Below are 23,467 nucleotides of genomic sequence, written 5' to 3'. Positions count from 1 at the left end.
CCAACTCTGTAAATGGATAAACAAAACTTGTGGCCAGCCTTGGAGAACCTGAGGTATTGACTTTCATTATATTTGTATAGGAAAAGTTTTAGACCTCCAGAGTGCTGCATTCTTACTAGTTTTAGATTTTCTATTCCTCTGATCCCTAACAGAGTTGGACTCATGATAAATAAGGCAACCTCACTTTTCAGGTGGAGGGATACAATGCAGCTGGATAAAATGGTAAATACATTATTTTGAAATATTTTAGAAATAGTGTGTCTTACAGAATACGCAGGGCATGTTATGGCATAACAGTTTTAATGGAATTCCAGTTTTCACTTGGAATTAGATAACAGTCATCTCAAACTCATACAAATAAAACCTTTATGAGGGACGTGAAAGTTTAATGGTTAATCGATACACCAGACCAGTTAAGATTAACCAGTGGGGATTGGAGCAGCTCCCTGCCAGCAGCAGGCAAGGGTTGTTCTAGCCCAGCCGGTGCTTGCTTGTGGTGGGAGGAGGGACATGCTTCAGCCCACCAGAAGGTTGGAGCGCTGCTCCTGCCAGGCTGGAGCGGCCCGCATGCTCACCCTCCCTTTAATCTGTTAACCAATTAAAGGAGATCTGTAACCTTTACACAGCCCCACACCACAGTGTAGTCACTTTATATGTAATAAAAATACTCTGCTAAATCTTACCATTTCCATCTGGTTACAATCTCACGTATCGGCTAAAGCACATACGAGGATGAGAGGGCAGTCTACATGGGACTCAAACTACTCCAAAGACAAACGTGTAAAAAATACTTAATTGTTTTAACACTTTTTTTAAATCTTAATATTTCTTGTGCAGAAAGGATTCTACAATTTTAGAACTACAGTGTGAGCAATATAGAATGATAACATGCCCAATAATTCTGCTTCTTTAGTACAGTAATTGCTCGCTTAACATGTTTTCGCAATAGCATGATTTTTTTTTAGGGAACTTTTTTGAATTATATGACTGTCCCCGGAATAACACGATTTCCCCAGCTGGCCCATTGCTGGCAGCTGCGCTGGGCTTCCTCCGCCTCCCTGCAAATCGGTGGAGGGTTCGCCACTCGCCGCGCTGTTCCTCGCTGACTCCCCCTCTCCAGACACCTTGCCCCCTCTCCACCGCCCCTGCTTGCAGGCCGGCGGCTGGGTTTCCCCAGCCAGCTCGTCGCCAGCAGCTGAGAGGGGCTTCCGTCGCCTCCCTGAAAAGCGGTGGAGGGTTCGCCACTCGCCGCGCTGTTCTCCGGCAACCCCCCCCCTCCCCCTCGCTGGGCGCAGTGGGGGTCCCAGAAGACTCATCATAGGGGCATACTCCCAACCCAATCTCCTTCCCCTCTCCTCCCCTCCCCCAGAGCCAAACACCTCCCCTCCCTGCTGTAACCCAGTCCCCTTTCTCCCCCAACCTTATGTCCTGGTCCCAACAGACACCACCACTTGAAACACAACCCTCACCTTTTCAATTATTTTCATTGGGAAAATTTACCACACAACACATTTTCACTTAACATGATCATTTTCTGAAACATATCTATAGTGTTAAATGAGGAATTACTGTATTATTTTAGATTAGTAATCCCGTAGGCAGGTGGTTTTCCTGCTTTCTCTCATCTGTCCCAACATAAAGTAAATGCTAAAAACTTCCGTCAGAATCAGAAATGATTTGCTTGTCAACTATATGAAGACTCTACACATTCACCTTGACCACAGCTACAATATTAAAAAGCAGCAACTCATCAAACATGAATTCTAAAATTTGAGTGACCCATCAGTGTATTAACTGCTTATTTTTGTTGACATTGGTATCTATATCAGTTCTCCAGACTTGTGATGTTATCCTATCTCCGTATTAATACTGAAACAAAAATCTTAATACAAATTGAAGATAGAAAAAAACATAAGCCAGGGTTTTAATACAGTTCAGAAAAACCAGGAGTTCTATGACATGCCATAAGAACAGCTGTACTGCATCAGACAATGATCCATCTTGATAACAGCTCATACCATAGTTTCAGGAGGTGTGTTCAGTTATTGAGTGACCAACCTCTGATATCCACTCCCATAATATGACAAAGATTTACATTCCTACTGGTCCAGATATTGAATCCTGTCCACACTGGCTAAAAGCCATAAATGGACTTTTCCTCCAAGAACTTATTTAGTTCTTTGCTGAACTTAGTTATACTTTTGGCCATGACAACATTTCATGACAAGTTCCACAAGTTAGCTGTGTGAAAAAGTACTACTACTTTGTGTTTGTATAAACCTGCTGCCTCTAATCTCTGTAGTCTCTCTTTCTATGGAAGCTGCTCCATATCCTTGATCATCTTTGTTGCTCATCTATGAACATTTTTGAGTTCTACTATGAGATAAGCAAGCCAAACTGGACATAGTAGTCCAAGGTTTGGGCACAAAATGGATTTAGTGGCATTATGATATTTTCTATCCCTTTTCTAATATTTCCTAACATACTGTTAGCCTTTCTGACCACTGCTATACATAGAACAGAAGCTTTCAGAAAGCTATACACAGTGATTCCAAGATCTCTTTTTAGAATTTTAGAACCCGTCATTGTGTGTAACTAGTTAGAATTATCCTTTTCCAATATACATTCCTTTGAACTTCATGTTAATTTCATCTGCAATTTTGTTGCTTGGTCATCACTAACTCCTGCCAGACTACTTTGGACTTGACTTTTTAAGCAATTGTGGCATCTGCAAACTTTGCCACTTCATTGTTCACCTCCCTTTCCAGATCATTAATGGATATGTTGACTATCAATGGTCCCAGTATAGATCTTTGGATGAACCCAATGTTTACCTTTCTCCATTGTGAGAACTGACCATTTATTTCTACTTGGTTTCCTATCTTTCAGTCAGTTATTGATCCATCAAAGAACTCTTCCCTCTTATTCCATTGCTGCTTAGTCTCCTTAAGAGCCTTTGGCAAGGGCCCTTTCCTTTTCAACATTTACATAAAATTCAATATATTATTTCAACAAAAAGCAGTAAATGTTGGTGTAATAAAGTTAAAATATTTTAAACAGAAAGAACGAGTGGTAAATATATCCCAAAATCAGGTGCCCATTTAGTCTAAACGAGGCCACTTTTATTATACCATTTCTTCCAGGAGACAATTTAATTGTGAAAGCGTGTATTGAAATTGACCTGAGAAGGATACAATTGTAAAGATGACTCCCATAGTGAAAAGGCAGAGTGAAGCGAGACTGAAGCAATTCTGTTTAGCAGCACTACCGTATTCATCCTTTAATCTTACACCTACATGTTCATTATGGACTTGGGGAAATGCTAGTGCCAAAACCACCATCAAAAGCCATTTCAATCTCTCTGCTGCTCTGAGAAAGGTTTTATCATTTCTTCAGTAATATTCTCTCTCCATCTGAGTTATCTATAGCTAGTCTCTAAGCAGTATGGCTTCATATTGTCAAAGAATACAAAAACAAATGCAAAGCTTTACTTTCACTATCCCAAAATTTAATGAAAAATTCCCATGTTTTGGGTAGAGGGGGAAATATCTTTGATCAGTTTTTAAAGAGCAGTGGTTGTACCACATATGGCAAGAACATACATTGTGTACACATACACGCAAGCTTACAGTCACTTGCATTTACTTTTAGGTTCAAGTTATTGAAATCAATGAGGAAAAATTAAGTCCTGTTTAAAAAAAACAACCCAGGTTCAAAACGCAAATACTCAAACTCAATACTGCTTATTCAAAATGTAAAGGAATAAAACTAATTACCTTGCATATCAAATAATGAAGTGGTCTGATTTGTTAATCAACAGTATTGTACAATTGATTTTGATATGGTGCAATACCACAAAAACTTCAGTTGAATACCAGTTAGAGAAGTATTTACTGTGCATATAGCAAGAGGTCTCCTATTATATCAGACTTTTAATTACTATAATAAACTGTGGCAGGGGGGAGCTGCTGATGCCTGGCCTGTGTTCTGTTTCACTGTGAACAATTTTTTTACTAATACCACCCACCAAGGAAAAGCAAAATAGCTTGTTTCAGTAGGAATACACTGGAATATTAACATGGACAGTCCAAGTACACCATGATTTCTTTACAAAACTTAGAAGAAAAACTCCACAAACTTGTGAATCAGACCATCTGATTCAGTGGATGAACATGTCTACAGTAAATTAGTCTTTTAGAAATAAAAGCCATTAGTATCACAATGACAACTAGATTACAACAATTTAAACTCCGCATAAATCAAATGTTAATCAAAAGCAACTAAGCTTTAAGACCCAACAGACACATTACCATTCCTTCACCATAATATTTAAAGACCTGTAAACAGGCAATTTCAATCCTGGTCTGATTCCTCACAGCTCTGAGAAGTTAAAAATTGCAGCTTTTTATCATGGAAAAGTGGAGAACCCCAGCTTTCAATTAGGATTATACTCTCTGAAACAGCCACACCTGGAGAAAGATCAGTTACACTGTCTGTATACTTTGTTTTTCACCATAAAGCAATATACACCATTCTCCCATAATCTCAAATTAATCTACTGCAAATTTCTTTTTGCATTCCAGTCTGAGTAATCCTAAATTTATATGTATAAAAAAATCTATGAATTCCTAGATCTAAGGATATTATGAAAATATTAGCCCCAAATACTTTGCAGAAAAGCAGTGATTTTCCAAAGCCTTCATTTCTTAGCAGTATGCAAACCTAGGAAGTATAGGCAAACCTAGGAAGTACAGAAATCTAATCTCTATTGACTTCAATTACCCTTACTTATAACCAGAACAAGGAACAAATATCTTTAAAACATTCAAGTACCTTATAGACTCAGCAGCCATGCACACTGACTATGAACTTTGCTGAAATTAGACAAAAACTGATAGAGAGCTCATTAGAATATATTTTAAAGCACTGCTTTAAGGATCAGGAAAAAGCTGCTACATCTGAACAGATTTTTTAAAAGTTTTTTTTAATAGCCATAGCTAGACATTTGCTAGGATGAATTTAATTCAGTATCTCATCTATTCCATTACAAAAGTTTAAAATGTTTATATTCAGTATGAAGACACCAGAAAGGTGAAATAGAAGAATATTATCACTATCATACCAAAATTTTGCTGTTTGTTTTTGGCACAGAACAGAAATAACACAAAACAAAAGAAAGTGCTTCAGACAAAAGAAAGTAATTCAAATATTTACCGATTCCATAGCTGAAAGTTGTTGCTAGCAGAGCATGTATTAAATCCAATAAAGGTGAGTCCCAAAGCAGCTGTGTATTCTGAAAGAGAAGGCTAAAATTAGTTCATGTAAATATTAAAACATAGTTAACTTTTTACATAACTTAAAACCATAGCAGGCATTCAAAGGAAATTTACTAAATAAATACAACCATGATAAAAACAAGATAATATATCTGTGCTACACCTATGACTTTCTGCTCTAACAGTCCTTTATCAGGACTGGAACAAGAAATGGGTTTCATGGTAGGCTTAAAAGTACATCAGCAACTAATTTTTGAAAGGTAGCTGAAAGCAACTTTCAGATATTATACATATATTCAAGTTCTGAAGAAACTGTTTTTGGTTTTACAGTAATGCTTTGTTATTCGTTTAAAATATTCTCTTCCCTGCTGCTGTTAGACGGTCAAATAAATTGACTCCACAATAGGAATATGTTAAACTGACTGCATGCTGTCAAATCCAATAATCTGAAAAATATGTTCTGACCTCTTTCAATTATGGCAATCTGAGGTGTTACTTGCAATAACAGGTATATTCAGAAAAAAATGTGATTGCTTTTAAAGTTGGTATCCTTTTAATTTGCCATACTCAAGAGTAGCAAGTTAGTGATTAAAAAGATCTGTCCTTTTATTAGTTATTCTTGTGGCACTTGCTTCTTAAATATGTTTTAAGTGAAATTCTGAAACTGAAGCTTTGAGTGCTCGGCCATGATTACCAACAGTATGACATCTGAGTATAAGAGGGAACTACAATGATGGATTGTATGCCAAGTTAATGAAAAAAACATTGGCACAGACTAAGTCAAAAACCTAAGAAGTGTTTGGTTACTAATTCTTCCCTCACTAGAGGAAACTCGTACCTAATATTCATTATCAACTATTCAACTATGTTAGCATATTCTTATTCATAAATACAGAGAAGCCTGCCACTTCTATGGAAAAGAAAAATGTTTAAATTAGCTTTTAGCTATTGAATATATAATTACATAAACCCCCCATGAATTATAATCGTTGCTCAGAGAGGTTTCTATTATAGTCTACCAGAAACATTTGGTTTGGTGCAAAGACATGTTAAACAGAATTTAACAAAAACCATTGTGCAGGCCTCCTCAAACAACTGGCTTCTTATTCTTGATATGGACATTTGACCTTCAAGAACAGTTCTCAGGTCAATCAGAAGTCTAGCTGTCCTGAAATCAGCTTTAAAAGCTTCTCAGATCAAGGCAGGGTGCTTTGAACCTTGATATTGTTACACATCTTGAATATGCAGTTGTGAGTATAATTCAGAAAAAATAATTGCAATGTATTAGAGAATCTGAACCAAATGTAAACACATCATAATGATTTAGATAACAGGAAGAACAGTGACATCAACAACAGGTTGTTCTGTATAGGAAACACTACTTCTGGAAGAAAGGCCAGGTGAGGCCTGAGCTTGTCCTTATAGAACATGGTCTTATTGAGAGAAATTGGAGTGGTGGGGGTGAATAGAACCAAGCACTAAACTTCCACATACTAACTTCCACAATACAAGAGAACCATTTAAACAAGCATACCTACTATGTGATAATGGATCATTTAATATAAACTAGTGACTTAAACAGGTGTTTCCACAAAATCTAAAGAGGTAGGTGACATGAGCATTGTCAACCCCTTATGAAGAAACAGTAGGCACTGCAGCAGATCACCAACAGTACTGTGTGAACAAAGGCCACCAAAGACCCAGGGGGGAAGAGGGACGCACGGCGAGAGAGCGCGGAAAAAATCAAGCTACCTCCCACATCCGCTTGTAGGACAAACAACACTATTCAGACAGTGTCTATGACTCAATTCAGACTGTTCTAAGAACATGTGCATGCAATACCATTGAGTTGAGCGGCGTTACAACCAGAGTCACTTTGGCTCTACATTTGCAAACAGACTCATGCTTCTGAAAATGAAGGCTCTGGTATCACCTGATGTCACTCGGGCTACACTGAAAGAATGACAACCACTAATCATCATCTTTAATATGGAAACATTTGTGACGTCTTGTCCATTTCGATTCCGGCAAGATGTTCCTTCCAATCTCATGAGCCCTAGAATTCCCACTTATCTTAATCCTTCACTTCTTCAAACAAGAGTGCTGATCCCTTTACTGAAAGCAGTCTGATACAGGTTTCTCCTTTACCTGTCATTCCATGATGTAAGTCTTGGAGACCCATCTATGTAAAATGTATGAATTCCAGTTGAATGTTATTATCACTATATGTTTATGTCTTACAGCTATATTTTATTGTACTCCTACATCATACAGTTTACGATAAGGAAAGCGAGGTGTTTGGGGCTGCATGCCTCAGAACAAGATAGATAAGGACCAACAACAACTGAAGAACCTTGCCCTGGCAGAACAATGGAGTGGTTGTAGTGTTGGAAAAAAACAATTGAAGACTGGACTCAAGATCAGGGTGGAGGGCTGGGGGCGATGGGACCAAGTTCAGATCTATACTACACACCTGTACCCACATAACTAAGTCACTTCAGGGGAAGGAGGGGGGAGAATGCATGAAAAATCCACAACCCAAGTGATGTAGTTATACAGCCAGTACTCTGTCAGCAGGAGAGCTTCTCCAGAAGGACACAGCTACTTCTTCTGGGGGAGGTTGATTAACTACAGATGGAACATCTTCATTTAAGTGCTGCAGCTGTGACAATGGAAGCATTTTAGTGTAGCCCTGTCCCAAGCAACACACTACCTGACAGGGAATCCTGATCACATGAGAGAGGGCTTGAGGCTGATCAAAGAATCACATGGCTATGGGGACTGGAAATCTATAAAAGAGCGAACTCTGCTCAGAACAGCTCTCTCTCAACACTCAGAACAAAAATAAGTCTGTGCTGAAAGAGTAAAACTGAAGCACTAAGAACCCAGCACCCAAATCTCACAGAATGTTCAGGAGCAATGATGAAACTGGAAAGGAATTGCATATAAGTGTTTCTTATTTTGTATGGATCTGTTTACTGTGTACTGTCTAACAGTCAAGAGACATAGGTTAAGAAATCCCACTGCAAATTGTTTTCTTCAACTGTAACTTATATCTGAGGAGGTAAACAATAAACCAGAGTATACATGAGGGCAAGGCTCTCAGGAGAGTATGCCTAAGCTACTGAGGAGTCAAGGAGCCTATGGTAGCTGCCACATAAGGTCCCACTTCCGAGAAGGGGTGCTGGGCAGAATCTGTGCTCAGGGAGAAGGAGCTAAGATGCCAAATAGATAGTTCCAGGAGCCTACTCAGGCCCTAGGGAGCTTACAGCAGCACACAGACCCAGCATGCGGGTCCACACAGCAGCCTAGTGAACATAGGGTGTGTCTAGACTACTGAGTTTTGTCGACAAAAGTGGACTTTTGTCGACAAAACTATACCTGCGTCTACACTACTGCTGAGTTCTGTCAACATAATGTCGACAGAACTTAGCAGTTTTGTCGACGCTGGTAAACCTCATTTTACGAGGCAGTTCTGTCGACAGAAGGTGTTATTGCCTGTAGGGTTGTGTCTAGACTACAGGGTTTTGTCGACAAAGCAACTTGCTTTGTCGACAGAACTGAATGTGTCTAGACGCTCTATGTCGACAGAAGTTTTGTCGACAGTATCTGTGGACAAAACTTCCGTCGACAAAACCCTGTAGTCTAGACGTACCCATAGAGTGGGGGGGGGGGGGGGGGGGGGATCTTCACCAAAGCTGTGACACCTCTACATATTTTCCAGTTATTATAAACTGACAATCCCTGAACACATTACTTCTGAGAAGCAGAGGGATGGAAACTGGTTTACTCTGGTGGAATTAGAGGTGGTACCCCTAAGGCAGGAGTTCTCTCCCCCCCACCCCCAACATGTTATAAAAACTCCACAGCGCAACCCTGCCACAATACCTGGTTTTCTGCATATAAAAGTCAGGGTGGGCAAATGCCTGGGGGCTAATGCTGTAGGTCTCCCCTCCCCCAGCTCAAGCTCTATTGTTCAGGCTTCAACTTCAGCCCTGAGTGGTGGGGCTGCAGGCCTTGGGTTTCAATACCATGCAGTAGGGTTTAGGCCTTTTGCTCTGAGCACCAGCAGATGTAATGCTGGTCCTGCTTGGCAGATCCTCTGAAACCACTCCTGGTAGAAAACCACTGCCCTACAGTACTTCCGTATTGAAAACTTTTATACCCATTTATTTAAAACTAGGTTTAACCAGTTAACCCATTAAGCAGGATCTCACTACTCCTCCCCACCCTACGCTTGGGGCTGCCAGTTGCCACTACCGCCCCCCTCCTATGCTTAGGGTTGAGAGAGAGGGGAGGGAGTTGGTCAGCAGAAGTAGGCAGGCCAAGCACTGGGGGAGGGGCCAGCAGCTGCTGCTCCCTTCTCGCACCTGAGGCTGGAGCAGCCCTCCGCCCACAGCATGCCACAGGTCAGACTATGCTAGTTCTGCTAATCTTGTTAACATGAGTCCTGACCTGCAATAGTAGCACATTTCTCCTCCAACTGCCAATAATGGGAAAGTTATTAGGGATGTTAAATATCGGTTAACTGAATAGATGATTAACCTAATGAATTCTTATTAGTTACTCGACTATTCTATAGTCCCCGGGGTGGGGCCAGCAGCCAGTGCATTCCAGCCCCACTCTCAAGGAACCACCAGCCACTCTGCGCTGCTGCCTCTCGATCAGCAGTTTAAAAACCAGCTCCCCTCACAGACCAGCTGCCTGTCACAGGGGGAATGCAGGTGGTCTATAGCAATAACCTACAAGCTTTTGTTTATTGGTTAATCAGTTAATCGACTACAGTATTACATCCCTACATGGTATTACATTCATATCTTTGTTTTTTTTCAGTGCACTTTTTGTAAAAAGAAACACAGGCAACATACAGATTATTCTGAACCACAGGCAGTTGCTCACTTGTTTTCTATCTAACCAAAGATTGACAAGTGAAGGTTTCTCAAATACTGAAGAAACTTGGAGATGCTCATTTGCTTTCACCATTCCATTTTTTAAACATGTCCATCCCTTTCAAGCACTTAGGAACAAACAAATGTGAAGAAGGCATTGCTCTTCTAGCACCAAGTTAATGTCTATGTTTATATACCACAGTCCTAAAACTGCGGTTGCCTGGACCATTTCCTGGTATCCCAGAGGGCTTTTGGTTGCATGACTCACATGCCATCTGCTTTTAGGTCTCTAAGCTCTTTACTGCAAATCAGCTGCAAACTAGGATGAGCCAGCCTAAATGCTTCTCTTAGGGGTCCCTGCTACCAGTAGGAGTGGTACTGACAGCCACAAGTGGGAAAGAAACATCCAAAGGGAATGGGGAAAACAACAAAGAACATGCAGGGAGAAAGAGGACCCAGCAATAGCAGAGGGATGTGTAGGGTACAGAGAAAAGGAACACCAGAGAACAGATGAACATTTTCAGGGAAGCAGGAGGAAGCAATAAACAGATGGAGAGACTGGAGACATGGGGAGCAAAAGGAGACTGATTAACACTTTTCCAAAAAGGCAAAACATAATTAAAGACATACAGCTATATTCAAAAATACTTTCTTACTGTTCCTCTTCCATGTAAGCAGTTCTTGTACTGTCAGAGGGATGCTGTATAACTGTAAATGGGAAGCGTGGCATTAAGGAAGATGACAAATGTCTTGCATGGCTCCTTTTACCCTTAAACTATGCTATGGTTAAATGTTCCCACTATAAGATTTACAATTGTTCTATGCTGAAGTTATCCACTTACAAAAAGTGAACAAATAAAGCTGCTCTGCAGCACAAAAAACAAAACTGAACTTCAGCCATCCCATCATGGTGCTTCCTACTCTAGAGCCAGGTAATCATTGCAGTAATTTCTCAAATTGCTGCCAGACGTCAAAACAAATCCTGCCCAAGGAAACAAAGAAATGCAATTTTTATAACTGATTTTGTCTGACATTCTTTTTCCCAGAAGATTTAATGCCAAAGTATCATGTTTACGTTACCTATAATTGATAGCATTTATGTAATTACTGTGCATAACCTGTATAGTATTAACAAAGATTCTAGCTAAAATTGTTAGAAAAAAATCCAGCTAATGATATTCTGTAGTAATTCAATAGATTTCTATTTACAAGGGATGAGTAAAGAATTACTTAAGTGCAGAAGAGTCGAATACTCAACTCACAAGATTTGCCCTACTAGGGTATGACTACGCTTGCACCCTATTTTGAAACAGGGATGCAAATGAAGACATTCAAAATGGCAAATGAAGCCAGGATTGAAATATCCCATGCTTCATTTGCATAATCGCATTAGGCCGTTATTTCAAAATAGCATTATTTCGAAATAAACACGCTGTGTAGACGAGTTATTTCGAGAGAAAATCCTTCTCGAAACAAACCTCATTTTATGAGGAATAAGGATTATTTTGAGAGAAGGATTTTCTCTCGAAATAACTCGTCTACACAGCGTGTTTATTTCGAAATAATGCTATTTTGAAATAACGGCCTAATGCGATTATGCAAATGAAGCATGGGATATTTCAATCCTGGCTTCATTTGCCATTTTGAATGTCTTCATTTGCAGGGCTCGCCGAACCGTGGTGAGTCCCACTCGCCAGCCGTGCTGTCCAGCGATCTGCGCATGGGCAGATCGCCCGAACCTGGCTCTTCCAGGTTGCAATCTACTTGCCACAGGTGAGTAGATTGTATTATTTGTCGAGCCCTGTTCATTTGCATCCCTATTTCGAAATAGGGTGCAAGTTTAGACATACGCCTGGATATACTTACACAATACTTACATAATTCTGGGCCCCCCACTACAAAAAGGATGTGGATGCATTGGAGAGGGTCCAGCGGACGGCAACGAAAATCATTAGGGGACTGGAGTATATGACCTACGAGGAGAGGCTGAGGGACTTGGGTCTGTTTAGTCTCCTGAAGGGAGGTTCCAAAGAGGTTGGAGAAAGGCTGTTCTCAGTAGTGATGGATGGCAGAACAAGGAGCAATGGGCTCAAGTTGTGGTGGGAGAGGTCCAGGTTGGATATTAGGAAAAACTATTTCACTAGGAGAGTGGTGAAGCACTGGGATGGGTTCCCTAGGGCGGGGGTGGAGTCTCCATCCCTAGAGATTTTTAAGTCTTGGCTTGACAAAGCCCTGGCTGGGTTGATTTAGTTAGGATTGGTCCTGCCTAGAGCAGGGGGCTGGACTTGATGACCTTCTGAGGTCTCTTCCAGCTCTATGGTTCTATGATTCTATGAATCCATGTGGTATTCAGACTACAGAATCCAAATTTTCATTTATTTTTAAATTCCTACACCTCATGGATGTGAATTATTCAAATGAGATGCTCAGATGAATGATGAAATCAATGTGTTCTTGAGTAAATTTTACATTACTATGATAGAAGTTTACCTAGCATTTAATTTGTTGGAAACTTTAAAGAGTTTTCCCTACCAACTTTTTCACACTCGCTCTTATTTTGCTTCAAATCTAATGCTTCAGAAGCAAAGATGACTAAATTCCCTTCTGTAACTGTAAATTGTTGATTGTCAAGCAGTAGCATGTATGATACTGAACTGTATTTTGAAATACTGCTGCTACAAAGCAGCAGGGACATCATTTTGCAACATGACATAAAAATGGCAGCATTTTTAACTCTCTCTAATAAAATGGTGTTACAAAATAAGCGGGGAAACTGTGGTAAGTATTTAAATTATTTAAAAAATAAATTATCCGGTCTCCTCAAATCATCCTACCAATCCCAACTCAACAGCAAAAGAAAACTAGTACAACAGCCAGCATTTACTCAATGACGATTCTGATTCTTTCTGCTGCCTTCACTGATACCCAAATATACAGTGCACTCCACGGCTTTTTCTTACATTTCTCTCTGAAAACATCAGATTAGACATAGTATCTGCACTTTCAAGCTTCTGTTAAAAAAGTATACCTTATATATTTATTGTACCCAAGTTAGACTCTTAACACTTTTCATCTTCAAAGCACTTCACAAACACAACATGTAAAGAAGCCAAGAAATAAACTTTTACTACTACTTTTCCAGATTTAAATTAAATACAGACTGTTTATATCACTTAAGTGAGATGGTTAAGGTCTGAAAGAGAGGTTGCTCATTAGTTCTAACTGCTAGTGAGATGCTGATGTGCTACGGACTGATAGCACTAGATAAAAGGATAAAACAGAATGAGTAATTATTTTTAAGAAACTATATCAGAAATAAAGACTTTCAGTCACAATAAAGGATGTCTGAGAAATATGACCTCAGGAGCCAAAGCCTATAGGCATTTCCACGAATTCTGAATATGACAGACTGGTAAACATGTGACAAGCCCTATTTCTTTTCTATAGGGGTATGGAAGAAACAGATACTTAAATCCTGTTCAAAGAAACAGCCAACCTCAATAGCCCACAGCAACCCAACAACAAGCCACTGTGACAGGACTGAAAGAAACTGACAGGAAGCTTTTCACCTTCAAACTAAGGGCTTGTAATGAATAAATTTAAAAAGCAAATACCAAGACCATGTCCCTTTAAAGAGCTAATCAGCAAATAAAATCATTTTGATTTAGCAGACAGTAACTTCCATTTAATGAAATAAAAGTAAGGTGGATTAAATCAACATTGGGCTTAGCTGCTTGGTTTAGAGCAGGGGTGTCCAAACTTTTTTCAAAGAGGGCCAGATTTGATGAAGTGAACATGCGTGAGGGCCGACCATTTTGCCTGACATGCTTTGAACCATTAAAATTAAATGCAAATTAACTATTTTATGCAAAGTTTATTGCAAACGGCATACTTTTCATTTCATCACATGGATGACAAATCTAAACAGGTGTTAAATCACTCTGCCTTTCATATCTGAAGGCCAGATGAAAACAAAAAAACCAGGAAGCTGAAATATATGTCAGGAACATTGTAAAGTACATTACATATTATTGGTAATAAAGGTTGTCTGTCAACTTTTAAGTTCAAAAAATATGAACAGGAACATAACACCAAGTATATATGTTGTGTCCAAATATATTTATAACTGATTTAGACCAACTGACATTAACTGAGATTTTACAATGTATTCATCTCAATACATATGGATTCGTTGGGGGCCATAAAAGATAGATATTGCCAAATTACCTGGGGGGCCATATTAAACCGGAACACGGGCCGCAATTGGCCCACGGGCCGGACTTTGGACATGCCTGGTTTAGAGTTACACAGATTCTTCATTTAGTACACTTTTCCCAACAACAGCAGAGGTAGTGCACACTCATCTGCCATCCTACAAAACAGAAATGTTAAAGGAAAGAATGGATTTCAAATGAGGGGTCTTCAAGGCTTCCAAAAAAAGGGTGCACACCAGGGAATATATAAGGAGCTGATGAGCTTACACTTCACAGATAAGCCCCATTATCTCATCAGATAAAAACTTGGACAGTTTAGTGGATTTTTTTTAAAAAATGTCTAGAAACAATCCACAGCACATACTACAAGCATACACAAGAAACAAGTCAAACACAATTACTTGTTAACTTTACATGATACCATAAAAAACAAATGCTACCGAGCCTTCATATTCCTCACAGTGTTGAAAGAGGAGATTCCTATATATGGTAGCAGCATGTTAAAGTGCAAGAATTTTAAAAAATGGTTGAGGGAGAAAGCCATGAGATTACAGCATTAGATATTCCTTTTACCTATAAATTACAGCCTCCTGGGAGTATTTCTAGACAGTCACCTTCTGGGACAATGGAGATTACATTCCTCTCTGGTTATGACAGAAAAATTATTTCTCACAAAGGGCAGAAAGACAAACCTGATTCATGCAGAATGAATCAACGAATGCCTTCAACCAGTGCCTTCTTCTCAACAATTAGCTTGTTAAAAACTTCACTCATTTTCTGTTACAGATCTGAACCAGGTTTGTCCCATCTACACTGACAGTTAAACCTTTGTTCTTAGGAAACTTATTGACAGCAATCATTGCTAGGCATGTATCAATTTTAAAGAATAAACCAGAACAGCATGTGAAGGGCCAAGAGTTGTTTTGTTTTTTTTAATTCCACTGTCATCTCATGGAAAGTAAACACCAAAAGCTAAAAATTTTCATTATATACATGTTTCTTAATTGAAAATTCTTATATCACAGCACAAGAATCATCATGGTTCTCCTCCCACCACACATTTTTGGTAAGGGTCTACTAAAGCATTCAGTATTCTAAAATAACACATATTAATGCAGCTTGTTTTCTTTTCAAAAATAAATATCAGACAGCTATGTATGATCCAATATATAAAATGCACTTAACTGTGGAATCGATCAACAGATACTTCACCAGCAGTTGTCAAGCTACCTAGATGCACTGAATTTTTCCCAATTATTAAAGTAACTGAAAATTGGAATATACAAAACATCCTGCTTAATGAGATTAAGAGCCTGGGAAGGCTGTAAATGGAGAGCGCTCTTGGATTACAAGCAACCTGAAACACAGGCAACTTCAATTTACTACTTTTAAATAACTCTGTAAAAAGGCATGATTATCTTTGGTCTCAAGCTGCTGTATTTTTAAGTCCTCCCTGTATTTTTTCAATTAGATTCATGTCAACATTAAAAGGTGTCTACTCAAAGATCAATTTGCTTTCACCACAATACAAAAATATAGAAATAAGTCTTACAGCTTCCTCAAAAAAAGAGTAAAAAAAGAACCCCTTCCACTAAAGCCACAGAACCTTGCCTTCTGTTCACATCTCCCACCCTAGATTATTTTATCTGGGGTATTTCTAGAACTCCAATGAACAAGTTATGGTTATTTATATTATCCTACATCAAATCTGAAACTGGCTCCAATGTTTTTTGTTGTTGAAATATTTGACTTACATTTATCATACAATTTATGCAGATCTGACAAACTGTGAATCAGGTTTAATGATACTTGAGATTACTGGAGGATCCTACAAAATGGCAGAAAGTTATTGCTGCATTAAAATTCACAAATATTGTTTCAGATTCTCTCTCTGCAAATATTCGTACACTTCTACCCTTACTTTCTATTATGGCAAGAGTCCAGCAGTCCATACAGAAGTGAGATTATTCATATTTAGTAGGCAAAGAAAGATATGGAAATTATTCACAGTGAAAATACAAATTTAATTTGTAAAGTTGCCAGCACCACCTCCCATAAACATTTGTATATTCAAAGTACAAGGCAATATCTATGAATGTTGTATTGATACAATATATGATCTTTTGTAAACCACTGCAACACTGTAAACAACTGAACCTTTCAAAAATTACAGAAGATCTCACTAATTTTTATCCACTGGCTGATTTCTCTAGACTAAAATGTGTGAGTTCTATAGCCTTATGAATACATCAGAATTACTAATCCCTACAGTTACATAACCACTCGTTCCACCCTAGAAAAATCTGTGAAAGCAGTTTGAAAAGTACTTGGCAGGTTAAAAAAAAAAAAAGATGTCAGAACAGTTCCAGCACTTAGCACAACCTGAAAGCTTCACACCACTTGTTTTTAGTAGCTGTTTTTTCCTGTTGGATGTGAGGTGGCACAAAGAAGTGAAGCAAACCTGAAAATTTTCTATTGTACTTAATATGTTTTCCACTTTCAGTACACAATTAAAATGTTGTAGAAATACACAAGTATGGGTCCCCCCCCCACCACCACCTGTTTTTTCACCCTGGATCATCTCTTCAATTTGGCTGTTTTGTGAAAAATGTTAAAATATAGTTCCTGCAATTTCCTTTACCAGCCTTGGGCTATAAAATATAATTTGCACTTCCAGGCTAGCAAATGGAGACAAGATTTGTTCTATCACTATGAGTACATGTAGTCCTCTGTTCAATTTATTTTGCATGAGCAACAAATCACCCGCTGGTTCTAAGCAAGTACCTCCACCTTCCTAAAGCTGAACAAAATCCAAGTCCAATGACAGGTTACTGAAAAGGAAACTAGCACAAACTACAGAGGAGCTAGCACAAACTACACTGGGAAAAATCTTCCCAGCAGCATTACTTACCCCCATCATTTTCCTAGATAGGAAATAAAAACAAGACACTCATGGGACAGAATAGTTATGATCTACTGCAGACTGAGCCAAAAAATTATCTAGAAAGCCATGGACATTTTGGCTCTGGCACCTCAAATAATCCTCTAGATTTGTCTCATTTTTTCCTTTAAAGACTCCAAAGGCAAACATAAGCACACTGATGTTTCTGACCTTTGCAGCTTTGTCAAATCTCTTCCAAAGAACATCCGTAATCAAGCATATACAGAGCATTAAGAGGAGAAATCAGCCTAAGTACAATAGTATGTTAAAAAAATAGTGGATTCCCTTGCTTTTAAGCTGCATTTCATTAGCCGGCATTCAGTTCTGTTGCCCAGCAAGAACACAAACATGCATCTTGACCACAAGGAGGAAGTACTTCTGATGAAATACATCAACTCATCAGAAAACAAAACCCAACACTTCTGCCTACATCTGAACTGGTTGGTAACCCAAATCTATGTCTCTGGCCTGATTTATACCTAACATTTGAGAAAACCAGGTATGTTGCTCTGGGATATGAAAAATTCACACACAAGTAAATTAAGCCAATCTCAGCTGTTGTAAGCACCTCTCTAGGTGGATAAAAAACTCTGTCAACCTAGTTCTCTAAGGGGTGGAATAACTATGGAGAGCGAGGGGTGACCTTCCATTGCTGTGGAAATGTCTACATCACAATATTACAGCAGCACAGCTACAATGGCCAATGTCTACACCAAAGCACTACAGTGTCACAACTACAGTACAGTGGTCTACTTGGAGACAAGTCTTGAGTAGCTACTTTTCTTGTTAATTGAACATGTTGTCTCGAGCCATTTTTACACAAATATGAAATCCTGCCATGCCACTTGCAGTACCTCTTTGCAAACTGGTTTATAAAGGGAGTCCTGGAACTTGCATACAGGTAGTGGAAAGGAGGAAAAAGTGGATTTCGTATTTCAAATGTCTGTCTGAACCCCACCAGAATTAGCAGCAAGTCTCCTCTTCCACATCCTACAGCCACATAACTGAATACAGTACTAGACTTAAATACAAAGACGTGCATCTAGGAACCAAGAACATAGGTCATGCTCCTAGGATGAAGCACTGTATTTTGGAAAGCAATTACAGGAAGTCCCCGAGTTACGTGGATCCGACTTATGTCGGATCCGCAGTTACCAACGGGGCTTTTCTCGACCCAGAGGACGGGAGCTGCGGGACGCCCAGATACGCCACGGTCCCGCCGCCCACGTCCTCTGGGGTGAGAAAAGCTGCTCCGCGTCTCCCTGGTCTGCTGAGGGAGGGGGGAGGAAGTCCCCCCAGCAGACCAAGGAGACCGGGAGCAAAGCTGCGGAGGATGCGGGCGGGACCGCGGCACGTCTCGGCAGTCCCGCCACCCGTGTCTCCCTGGTCTGCTGGGGGGTGGGGGCGCGCAGCTAGTGCGCCTCCCTCCTCCCCCCCCAGCAGACCAGGCTTTTCTCGCCGACAATGCCTGGGGTAGAGCAGCTGGGGTGCTCTGAGTTGCTCTGCCCTGGGCTTCCTGGAATTAGCCGCTGATCAGTTTCAGCAGCCGCTGACTTGGGGACACCTGGGGTAGAGCAGCTGGGGTGCTGCTGGGTTGGTCCCCGCAGCGCTGAGGTGCGGCGCTGCGGGGACCTACCCAGCAGCGCCCCAGCTGCTCTGTCCCAGGCGTCCAAATTCAGCCGCGGTTGAAACTGATCAGCGGCTGATTCCAGGAAGCCCAGGGCAGAGCAACTCTGCCTCGGGCTTCCTGTAGTCAGCCGCTGGTCAGTTTCAGCAGCGGCTGAATCTGGACACCAGTTCCGACTTACATACAAATTCAGCTTAAGAACAAACCTACAGTCCCTATCTTGTACATAACCCAGGGACTGCCTGTATTCAGAAAAGGACTTAGGTCAGTGGTGGGCAACCTGTGGGCCCATGGACCTTCCTGTCCATCCGTGTCCCGTCCCCCGTCCCCCCCACACACACACACACGCACGCCTCTTGTGCACTGGGGCACCCAAGTCCTGCACTTTGTATTCTTATCCCCCTCCTTCTGAGCACTTTCAGAGCACCACGAATGGCCTGAATTGTGCTCCATCTCCACTCCTTCCTAAAGGTGGACTGCCATGAATCAGCAGTTTGCAGCTGTTCAAGCTCTGGGGCAGAGAGGAAGTAGCAGGGATGGAACACGAGTCAGGAAATTCATGGACAAATAATGAGTAGAAGTAAGAAGGATGCTCCGTATGGCAATAGTGAGGCCATTACTGGAATCTGGAGACAATTCTGGTATCAACACTTCAACAGAACATTGACAAATTGGAAAGGATTTGGGGGAGGGGAGAAGAAGAGTAAAAAACCTTGGGAAGAAGGCCACTAATCTCTTAAAGACAGCCCTACAATCTGAAACAGGTGCTCACCACCAACAACATACCCCACAATAGAGGAACTAACTCAGGAACCAATCCCTGCAACAAACCCCGTTACCAACTCTGTCCACACATCTACCCTAGTGATGACATCAGCTACACCAAATCCACATGCACATCTACTAACGTGGTATGTGTCAGCATGTGCCAGCTGTGCCCCACTGTCATGTAAAGTGGACAAACCAGATTGTCTCTACACAACAGAATAAAAGGACACAGATCAGACACCAAGAATACAATACCAAGAATGAAAAAAACAATGGAAGAACATTTTAACCTCCGTGGACAAACAGTTACAAACGTGAAAGTTGCCATCCTCAAGCAAAAAAACTTCAAAAAAAGGCTTCATGATTACACTACTGAGCTGGAATTAATATGCAAATTTGACACCATCAGAATGGGTCCAAATACAGATATGGTAATGAGCAAGCCATTCCCAAAGTAATTTTCTACTTTAGGTAGTCTCACCGTACCCATATCCACAGACTGAATTAGCTAATGTAACATGCTCATCTCTGTACTCCTACTATCTGTTTCTTTCCCATCATGCATCTGATTGAGTTGCAACTCACAAAAGCTTATGACAATAAACTGTTAGTCTTTAAGGAGACTCCTATTTTTTTAATTAAAGGTTGCTAACAAAATCCTAGCAGTGTAGTTTTTAATCTTGTGTAGTTAGAAAAACACGAAGGGATGTAAGAGCTGACCAAGACTAGCTATATCAGGGCAAAAATGCCATGTGTTGTCTCCATTAGGATTTTGCATTGAGATGATAAATCTCAAATTAACCCTCTCAGAGTTAAAAAGACTCCTTTTTTCGTTCTGAAGGCCAAGACACTCATATCACTGCCATTAACCGCAGTACATTTTGACACCAAAGTTAATCAACTTTATAAGATTAGTCAAGCATTGTCTATACTAGACTTTAAAATTTCCCATCACTGAAGCTCCACCAATAGCACCTCCTGTGGGAAACCTTGTTCTGATCTACCATCAGAATTTTTACCACTTTGCTGTTAAAGCCAAGATGGTTAAATACATCAGTGGCCATGTGCGCTGTGTCTAAACTAGCACTCTCATGGCTACTACTACAAATGGAGGAGTGCTTTAGAAATAAACTAGTAGATATGCTTTTTATGTTTTGTAGAAACTGAAAGGAAACCATTAGGTACCACATTTTATCATCTTAGTGCTGCTCAATTATGGCTTTTGAAACTATTTGGGACTAGAATTGATGTGAGTTTAGTAAACTGTTCTGCTAATCAAGAAAATAATGCTATGAAAGAGTAATATGAAGATCTTTAAGAGCTCTGTCACAGTTTGTAGGCTAGCTGCCAAATTGAAGCACTTCAACGTCTTCCCCTCAAAAAAAAAAAAAAAAAAAAAAAAGACACAAAACACCAAACTACAACCAAATGTGCATATGTAAATACAGAACAGCAACCCAGACATGACATAGGTAAAACATTTTACAATTCAGATTTGGCTACAAAATACAAAAGATATCAAAATAATCTTTGCAGCTAGCAAAAGCACTTGATAGCACTAATTGTTGTAACTAAAATCCTTTTGTCCCTAAGCTCATACAAATAAGAGAACTTCTCAAACTTGACAATTCTACTAACCAGCTTTAGACCAACCTCCACAATTTCTGTCATTCTTTTCAGGAAGAAATTCTAATAGGAACCATACTTCTCCCAGATTTTTTTCTTGAAAAAGGAAACAGGACAAGCTTGCATGAAAAACTCACAGAACAGTAATCTTTTCATAGCATATCCTGCCTTGCAAAACTGTTCTCTCTCTTCTGGAGAAAAGACTCACTGTTGGTTTTTAAAAGTCTATCTACTATAACAGCAACATAGTTTCTTTCAAACCAAAACAGAGGAAAGTAACATTCCTCCTCTTGACTTCCACATGTGTACTACAGAACAGTAACAAGTAGAAATGTTTCTGGTAGGGATGTGAACATGTAACCATGCATGAGCCTTGGCTCATCTGTTAACATTTACGCTTACACACAGACTCCCAGTATGCATAGGGAGCTGGCTTCCCCCTCCTCTCCCCGCTGCTGCTCCTGACACAAAGGCAGCAATGTGTGGAGCAGATGGGAGATAGCACATGCAGGGAGCCGGCTTAAAGTCAGCTCCCCGCATGCACCGGCTCCAACCAACTATTGCCCTGCGAGTAACTGCTGAAATTTTCAGTAGTTACATGATTAATTACACACATTTTAACATCCCTAGTTTCTAGGATAGACTACATTCCTCAATTCCAAATTATGTACTATAGAATACAGGATTAAGCGTAGCCTTCAAAACAGAAAAAAAGAAGGGTAGAATCCAATTAACATGGCCATCAATGACAGCTTGTTTAACTAACGTGAAAGCAAATATAATTCTGAGAATTTCCCAATTATACAACTAGTTTTCAAAATTGTATCCCTCTTACCAACAGTTTTATTTTCAATGGTGTTCCAGTCAGAGTCAAATAAACTCACTTGGCTCAGCCAGGCTATGCCAATACTTTTGTCTGCTTACTGAATAAACGAATTCTTGCAAGATACCCTACTAAAAGGCTCTACCTTAGTGAGTTCCACAAAAATTACCTTGCACATATCAGCTGTTAATTCATGTAAGCAAATATGCTTCTCTTTCTAGCCATCTTCTACAAATGCATGCTTGAAAAGAACTGCCTCAAGGATTAACTAAGTTGCGCTCTTTATGGTCTTTTCCCCAACCTGAGCTAGCTGCCTTTCCAAATAAACTGCCATTTAAAGTCATTTCTATCCTAAACATGAGTCATTTTTTAAAAAGTAAGTTTTTAAAAGACTGCTCAGTGAAGCCACATTGACATCCCTTTGTTTAAAACATTGCTAAGACAGAGCAGCCACCACTAGTGCAAGGTATTATAGCCTGCATATTTTTTAGAAATACAGTATTCTGGCCTATCAAAGCCTAATACATAGCATCAGGAAATAGTTCATTTAATATTCATTAAATCTTTAATATCTCCCTGTGTTATATTTTTAAAATATTTTAATTGCTTTTCTGTATAACAAAATATACAATTTCTGATTTCACTTAGGATGTAAAATCCTGTTTAATTGGTTAATCAGTTAAATGTATCATTTAGCCCCGTTTCTCTCAAAAGGTGGGTCCTGACCCCCGGTGGGGGGGGTCACAAGCAACTTAGAGGGGGGTTGCAGTATCACAAAGTTTGAGAACCCCTGGTTTAACCAATTAAAGGGAGAGCGAGAATTATAGGTTAAATTGTCAGAAGTGAGAAACTTCAGAAGTTTTCTAGTACTTCAGAACAGATCCCAATCTCCTGGAATTCTCCTCATAAATGACTGAAGCAATAATTGTGACAGTTATGAATGTTTATAGGTAATTCATTTTGCATTTTAATGCCTTAAAATTCTTTTTGCAACTGAACCACTAACTATCCTGTTTCTCAGTTCCTCAGCTCCCCCCTCATTCTGTCATTATATCATACAAGTTTACTTGAACGTTTGAACGAAGATGAAAATTGGCTTATCATATCTGGCTTTGGACGACAATGATAAATTCATGCTACTAAATTAAAGGCTTACGGTTCTTGTCAAAAAGTGCCTAGATAAAGAAAGCAGATGAGGTCATACTTTCCATTCGCTCAACTCCTTCAATGGAGAACACTGCCTTCCAGAGCAAGGTAGGATTTGCAAATTGTAGAGTCTCCATTTGGATTGACTACATGAAGT

General features: G+C 39.8%; 1 protein-coding gene across 6 annotated transcripts in view; it reads right to left on the bottom strand.

Annotated features, from left to right (window-relative positions):
- The window catches only part of ANKRD11 (ankyrin repeat domain containing 11), a 248,330-nt gene that overhangs the window by 202,287 nt on the left and 22,576 nt on the right, over positions 1 to 23,467 (bottom strand). For 5 of the 6 annotated variants that reach the window (XR_012906623.1, XM_075939844.1, XM_075939840.1 and 2 more), the window contains one exon: positions 5,215 to 5,293. The gene's annotated coding sequence lies outside the window, so the exon portion shown is untranslated. Of the gene's footprint in view, positions 1 to 5,214; positions 5,294 to 14,392; positions 14,538 to 23,467 lie in introns of all 6 variants that reach the window. The other variant, XM_075939839.1, reaches the window with a different exon arrangement.

The sequence above is a fragment of the Pelodiscus sinensis genome, chromosome 12 (assembly GCF_049634645.1).
Source record: "Pelodiscus sinensis isolate JC-2024 chromosome 12, ASM4963464v1, whole genome shotgun sequence".
Lineage (NCBI taxonomy): Eukaryota > Metazoa > Chordata > Testudines > Trionychidae > Pelodiscus > Pelodiscus sinensis.
This window is presented reverse-complemented; position numbering and strand designations above follow the sequence as displayed.